Source organism: Phyllopteryx taeniolatus, chromosome 22 (genome assembly GCF_024500385.1).
Source record: "Phyllopteryx taeniolatus isolate TA_2022b chromosome 22, UOR_Ptae_1.2, whole genome shotgun sequence".
Classification (NCBI taxonomy): Eukaryota; Metazoa; Chordata; class Actinopteri; order Syngnathiformes; family Syngnathidae; genus Phyllopteryx; species Phyllopteryx taeniolatus.
The window spans coordinates 9,475,580-9,482,757 of record NC_084523.1 but is presented as its reverse complement, the minus strand read 5'-3'; the positions used below and the strand labels follow the sequence as shown (position 1 = coordinate 9,482,757).

The window sequence follows — 7,178 nt, the reverse complement described above, 5'->3', positions numbered from 1 at the left end:
ATATATATAAATATATTTATATAAATATATATAAATATAAGATTAGAAATATACCAATATAGCAGATGTAATGCAATATGTAAAATACATGTTATTTATTATATATAAACATTTAAATAAACGTATAAAACAATTTATGGATTTGTTTAGAGCTAACATTTTGCTTTGCTGCGTGTCAAGTAGCGTCTAGAAGTGACACATTAAAACTAAACCTCTCTCGTGACTATCAACAAAACACGGTACACATATTGTACAAGATATGCACAATATATTATATATTACACATTTCCAGAGTCTGCGTGACCTCGCCTCCCTTGACCTCATGGACTCCTGCTTGTAGTGCGCTCTTCCGAACAGCAGGAGGCGTTGTCGGTGTCCTGTGTGCTGGAAAATGAACGCCTCCACAATTAATCCTCCATTAAACGGTTAAAACAAAAACAAAACAAATAAACCTGAGGCATATTTTGATTTATTTAAACCACATAAATTGAACATGCTTACTCATTTGCAGACTGGAGCCTCTAGATGACGGTGAAACGTTTTTCAAAACCTCTTCTCCGTGAATCTAAGATCTTGTTAAATATATAAATATGCAATGATATCAATAAATGCAAATTGTCAGAAAACATATTTTAGTCTGGTAGTTCAATTCAAAAAGTGGAACTAAACATGAATTCATTTCATCACAAGCAGTACTCCTACTTGGAATGATTAAAAAGTCAGTACTTTAAGACTTTAAAAGTCACGGTTTTGGTTTTTCTGACAGGTTCTTGGCCATCCACGCCCCCTACAATGATGGCAGCCTACTTTTGGACAGGTGTGAGTACAGTTTTAAGGTTCATGTGTGGACTTAGAATTTGACAGCATTTTAGTCAATGTTTGTGTGTGACCAATTCAAGTTGTAAATTGTGCGGATAAAAAAAAACAAATAGTTCTGGTCAAAGTTGTAAATTTTTTTAAATATAAATATATATTCAAAATAAATCTTATATTTTTGAAAGCGAAAATATACCAATTCTTGTAATATTGCCACTAATCACAACAATTGTTCAACTCTATTTATGCAATATTACAACTTTAATATTTAAGAGAAAAAAAAGTACAACTTTTGTGTGCGCAAAAGAATGTTACTCACTACTTTTGCTTTTGTGCGCACGACAGGATCGGGGAGGTTTCGGGCCGACGGCCGACAGACTTCTGGGAAAGGCGGACGGGACGCCAACCTGCATTTGGACATGTGTGAGTACACGATGTGCGCTTATGGCAAGCCTTCTTAACATTGAAGAGCTGGACTGGATGTGTGTTGAAGATCTCGCTCATTCAGTTTTGCCTCATCAAAACTGAATTCCAGATATCTGCGACGTCATTTCGCCGAGGACACATGACGTCACTTTTTCCATTCGTGTGCACGGGGTTCGTCATTACAGAGATCTACTATTCCGTGGCCGATATTTGTAATTCACGAGTGGATATTGGCTGGTGAATTATAAATATCTGAAATGACGAAGCCCATCACATTAATGGCAAAAGTGACGTCATTTGTCTGAGGCGAAATAAAGCTGCAGATATCTGGAAATCAGTTTAGATGAGGCAAAACTGCATGAAAGAAATCTCTGTCGTTTGTGACTAGTCCAAAGGACGATGTTGATATCTACAATGTTCATTCCACGTAGTCAAACTTAGTTTGTCAAAGTTAACGGCTTGCCATAGTGTGCTCGAGGCGATGTGTGTGATGTCACATGACACCACAAGGGGGCGTGAGTGCGCCCACCCATCTCTCTCTCTCTGAACTTTAACCAAACCACACAGACAGCAATAACATTATCAAACACTTCTGGACATGTTTTTAAATAACAGTGATGTGGAGCAAGTTAGTTGGAAAATAAAATAAATATTGAAAAGTTGATTTAAAATAAGTTTTTTTTTTATAAACAACTTAGGACGTAACGTCACGTTTTTTTTTTTAAATGACAATGTGTATAATGTTATCATCCATCAATTTTCCATCCCGCTTATCCTCACTCGGTCACAGCTGACTTCGGGCGACAGGAGGCTTTCTCTATTTATTTTTTTTAATAACTTGGGCCACATCAATGTCATTTAAAAACATGTCCAGAAATGTGCCGTTTGAAATTGATGTAGACCAAGTTATTTAAAAAAAAAATAAAAAAAAGCATATAAGTTTGAATATTTTTAAAGTAACTTATGTTACTATATATATATATATTTTTTTAAATAACTTGGTCCATAGCAATATCGTTTAAAAACACATGCCCAGAAATCTATCATGCTTTGTTTTTATGACATTGATTTGGATCGAGTTATTTAAAAAAAAAAAAAAAAAAAAAGTTTTATTTTTAAAGTAACTTATGTTAGAAAAATTATTTAAATGACCTGCTGTTTAATAAATGTATTAGCAAGGCAACAAAGCTGAAGGCAGCGTTGAGGACCTTCTGCACGTTCATGTAGAACTTGTCTCTTTGCCCAGCAGGTGGAGGAGCTTGCTGGCCGAGTCCCCGATGGCACTTGGACTGAAAGCTGACCTGCATGTGGCGTCAAAGGAAAAAAGCAGGCGAGGGCACTTCAAACTTAAATTTGCTGAGCTTGTTTTGTAGCTTACATCACCTCTCAACATGTTGGACAGAAAGTTGACCATGACACCATGTTTCCACCACCTACAACAACAAGAAACCAATAATTTGATTCATCAAGTCGGTCGTTGCAAAACGTTCCAACCTTGATTGAAATTTACTTCAGGAGATCAGGTTCTCCAGGGATCCTTCAGCGCCACCTGGTGGACGTGCAGATGAACATGCAAGTGTCCAGGACCAAGAAGGTAAAGAACTTGAGGGTCCTGGCTGCAGCATATCTCCGAGTGCAACTGCAGAAGAGAAAGTTGTTAAAAACTTAAATGCTCGTCAGCTATTGTGTTGTGTTTAAAAAAAAAAAAAAAAAAAAAAAAAAAAAAAACAACCATCTTGTTCCTCAGCTCCCAATGACTCCAAACAAGAGGCTGTCGTGACTGCAGCCAAAACGCATCAAGAAAGGACAGCGCTGGAAAGTCATCTCAGGTAGACTGGAACCTTCTGCTTGAACAAGAACAGTCTTCGTTTCAAACGACTCAGGCCTTTCTGAGTGGACTGGTGGCGTGAGACTTCTCCAGGAGATCTGAAACCAAGAGGTGAACGAGGGACCAGTCAAGCTGCTGTTTAGTAAGTTTATTAGCATGTGTCAACATTCAAGATTAAGGCAGCGTCGTTGACCTTCTGCACATTCATGTGGAACTCTTCTCTTTGCCCAGCAGGTGGAGGATCTTGGTAGCCGAGTCCCCCGATGGCACTTTGACTGGAAGCTGACCTGCATGTGGAGTCAAAGAAAAAGCAGGTGAGGGCGCTTCAAACTTAAATTTGCTGAGATTTTTTTGTAGCTTACTTCAACTCAACATGCTGGACAGGAAGTTGATCATGACGCCATGTTTCCACCACCTGGAACAACAAACAAAAGTCATTAAGTCTGTCTTTCCAACAGGTCCCAAGCTTAGAGTTCTACTTCACCTTTAGCTTGACCACGACGACTGCAACAAGAACCATCCTCGTATCAAACGACTGAAGCCTTCAGAGTGAACTGGTGGCACAGAGACTTCTCCGGGAGACCTGAACACGAGATGAACGAGGGACCAGCCAAGCTCCTATTTAGTAAATTTATTAGCATGTGTCAATGTTCAAGATTAAGGCAGTGTCGTTGACCTGCACATTCATGTGGAACTCTTCTCTTTGCCCAGCAAGTCCAGGATCTTGGTGGCCGAGTCCCCGATGGCACTTGGACTGGAAGCCGACCTGCATGTGGAGTCAAAACGAAAAAGCAGGTGAGGGCACATCAAACTTAAATTTGCTGTGTTTATTTGTAGCGCAATGTCACCGCTCAACATGTTGGACAGGAAGTTGATTGTGACGCCATGTTTCCACCACCTGGAACAAGAAACAAAATTCATTAAGTCTGTCTTTTCAACAGGTCCCAAGCTTAGAGATCAACTTCACCAGTTGATCCATGATCAGGTTCTCCACAATTCTTCGGCACCACCTGGTGGACGTGAGCAGCAAGAACATGCTACTGTCCAGGAGCGAGAAGGTAAAGAACTTGAAGGATCTGACTGCAGCGCAGCTCAGAGTGCAACTTTGGGGGAACTGCAGAAGAGAACAAATTAAAAACTTCTGTCAGCCAGTTTGTTTTTATATCAATAACTTTTATAACAAAACCCAAAGGTTACTGCTGGAAAGTCATCTCGGGTGTCCTTACCCTCCTTCAGATTCTTCCTGGGTTGATACAAAAGCACCACAACATTAAACGTTAACCCCAACATTTGGTGTTGCCATCGAGTGAGTGTTCCCACCTGAACTGTGATGACGTCGCTGGAGGCTGCCTGGTCAGCTCGTGCTTAAAGAAATGAGTCACTTTTGTTTTTTTACATGTATGAAAGTTTGTCTCACCAGTGAGGCGAGCAGGGCGCAGCCGGACGCCTCGTCAGCGACGGCCTGAAAGACACGACAACACGGTTAGCGTTCGACGTCTCCCAATTCAGCACCACGAGCCAGTTTGACTTCGCAACGTGACAATTGGGCGAGGCGTTTATCAGTAGACCCACAAAAGGCTCAAGAGGCCTGCCCCAAAAGTCACAGGAAGTCAGCCATTTTGTTGAAGATTTGAACCTGTAATCAGAAATGAGAATTAACCCAAAGACAATTACTTGATTTATTCTGTTTAATAAAAGATATGCTGTGTAGAGAAACAGGAATGCACTCAATTTGGCCATTCGGTTGAAGATTCAAACCTATGAACAGAAAGGAGAAACGGATGAATAATTCTGTTTCATTTAAAATAAAAAATTTAAGTCAGCCATTTTAGACTCAATTTCAAGATGTGCACAAAAAAACAAACAAAAAAAGAAAACACTTTAATATAATTATACTTCATTCAGTTGAATTGTGAATCTGTACAAGTTGTGTACTTACCTCCTGCAATACGGCACTTTTGTCCAAATGCTGGAAAAGTTTGAGCCAAAACTTTAATTATAAAAAGTGCCAATAATTCTAAGTACATTCACGTCATTAGTGCATGTACTAAATTATAAATTAAACTCTCGTAAATTCCCCGTTATTGTTTAGTTTACTTACTGTGTGCATTCATTTATCAGCCTATACGCCAGATAAATGCGTTTTGGTGTAGTTTAAGCTCGCAGGAGACGTTAAATGCCTCCGAAAGCTCAAAGGTTTTAGCTAGCATGCTAGCAAGATGTTAGCACCCTGAAAAGAGAAACTTGGTGTTAATTTGACTTGCTTTGACATGTATTGGTCACTTCGAAATGTTCAAAGTGAGCAAAATGCAGCGAATTTTGCGAAGCTTAAGAAGAGAGTGTGAGCACTTGGTTACCTTGTCAAAGTTTTGGGCGATCTTGTGGAAACGCCGGTGACGGACATCTGGCAAAGGAGAACGAGTCTCTCATTTGGCCCGACTTAAATAGGTTGACGGTGTTGACGCAATAATTGGAGAAAAAAAATATCACAGGAAAGTATAAAAAGTGTGTGTTCCATTGAAAAAGCAAACAGTTAAAAATAGTGACTTACTTGGGTTGTATTTACGGTGTTCAAACACCGGTGTCGTCGCGACTCGTGTTCGATCCTTCCTTTGTTCCCCATTTATATCTCTCCACAATATTTGTTCATTAGTGGAGTTCAGAGTGGGGATCGAATCCGAGACGCCTGAACCGGAGGCAAAGTTTTAGACCATTGGACCATCGCATCAGGATTTTGGGGGAATTAATGGTTGTGTCTATCGGACGAATGGTACGAAGTACGAATCACGAGAGCCTGTCAAGTACGAAGCAGTCCAATGGTTAGTGTCACTAACTACTGTTGAGGTGAATCATGTTTGTTGTAGTGTAGTTTGTTGTGTGGTTAATTTTCTTGCACCTGTGCTTCCGAGTCGGTGGTCTCCCGGGAGGACTCCGACTTCCGTCTGGCATGGGGTGAATGAAGATTTCGAGACACTTGGCATTTGGGCTAATTCGATTTATTGAACAGGTCTTAGTGTCATAGCAGCTGCTGTATTGTCAGAACGACGAAAAAGCCCCCCGAAAAACCCCGGGATCTCAGTTTATCAAGGTTCTAATTCTCTGGGCGTGGAATTAGCCCCCTCCCTCGTTGCATCCGGAAGGATGCTGCTCCTCATGACCATATTTGGAATCGTACCGGCCAGCTGGTGTCTCTTTGGGTGTGTGAAATACTACTACTCGTCTGCTGTCGTCTCTCAGTCTGGTCAATCTTTCCCCCGGGGGTCCTTTGTTACGATAATGCCAAACAGTCCTCTTTGAAGACCAGGACCGGTTGTAAACCCCCGACAGGTTTCTGTCAGGGGGATGCAAGACCCCCAATCAACATATAACTGGTTAAAGGATGTTCTTTGATGTAGAAGTACAAAGAAAAGACAGTTGGTGGGAACACAGGTCTCCAAACATTTGTCGTTCCCAAAGGGACTCTGATTGTGTTACTATGAAAATATACTACAGTTGCTTGTTCTTTAATGATGGAAACAAGATATTTGATTCCCCCCAGCCATCGAGGTCCAGTTTGAAGACGGGCGTCACGCGGGAGCTCACCGACGGACGAACTCGGCCGTCGGAGGACCGCAGTTGATGAAAAGATACAGCGGCTGAAATAAGTATTGAACACGTACATGTACTTCCAAAAGGTTGAAATGTTGGGAGCAACCCAAGTCATCCATACATACAAAGAAAGTAGAAGCAATCAGCTCAGAAAATTAAGTTGTGTGTAATAATGTGAAATGACACAGGGAAAGTATTGAACGCATCCCCGTTCTTCAGGTGGTCCGCTCAGAGGCTGAACTCAAGAGGATCAATAAATGTTCGTTGAGGGTTTGCAGTGTGTCGTACTCACTTTGCTCTCAGTACCTGAAGGAGACATGAACGGCATCACATGGAAAAATGATTATTGGTGTCATTTTCAATCAATTGTGCATCGTGTCAAATTTGGCCCATTGATGTAAGTGGGAGCCGAAGATGGATGGATTTATTTATGCAACAGATAATTGTACATCGAAAGATGGCTTTTCTCGCCGTCTGCGAGTGGCAACAAGTGGCTCCGACCTCGCCGGCTGAAGGGCGA

General features: G+C 41.1%; 1 long non-coding RNA gene across 7 annotated transcripts; it reads right to left on the bottom strand.

The window, feature by feature from the left end:
* Positions 1-80: 80 nt before the first annotated feature.
* LOC133471676 (uncharacterized) lies at positions 81-6,598 on the bottom strand. Of its 7 annotated transcripts, none has more exons than XR_009786304.1 (20): positions 5,967-6,598; positions 5,622-5,864; positions 5,428-5,509; positions 5,172-5,300; positions 5,010-5,039; positions 4,798-4,828; positions 4,297-4,706; positions 4,038-4,184; positions 3,919-3,968; positions 3,747-3,836; positions 3,555-3,653; positions 3,433-3,485; positions 3,264-3,357; positions 2,975-3,168; positions 2,753-2,881; positions 2,626-2,675; positions 2,451-2,543; positions 1,136-1,223; positions 502-572; positions 81-384 (listed from the first exon to the last, which is right to left on the bottom strand). It is a non-coding gene; the product is annotated as an uncharacterized LOC133471676 (long non-coding RNA). The 7 variants fall into 7 exon arrangements; XR_009786301.1 differs by having other exon boundaries at positions 2,451-2,675; positions 4,297-4,313; positions 4,391-4,706; XR_009786300.1 differs by having other exon boundaries at positions 2,451-2,675; positions 4,297-4,532; positions 4,643-4,706.
* Between the last annotated feature and the right edge of the window lie 580 nt (positions 6,599-7,178).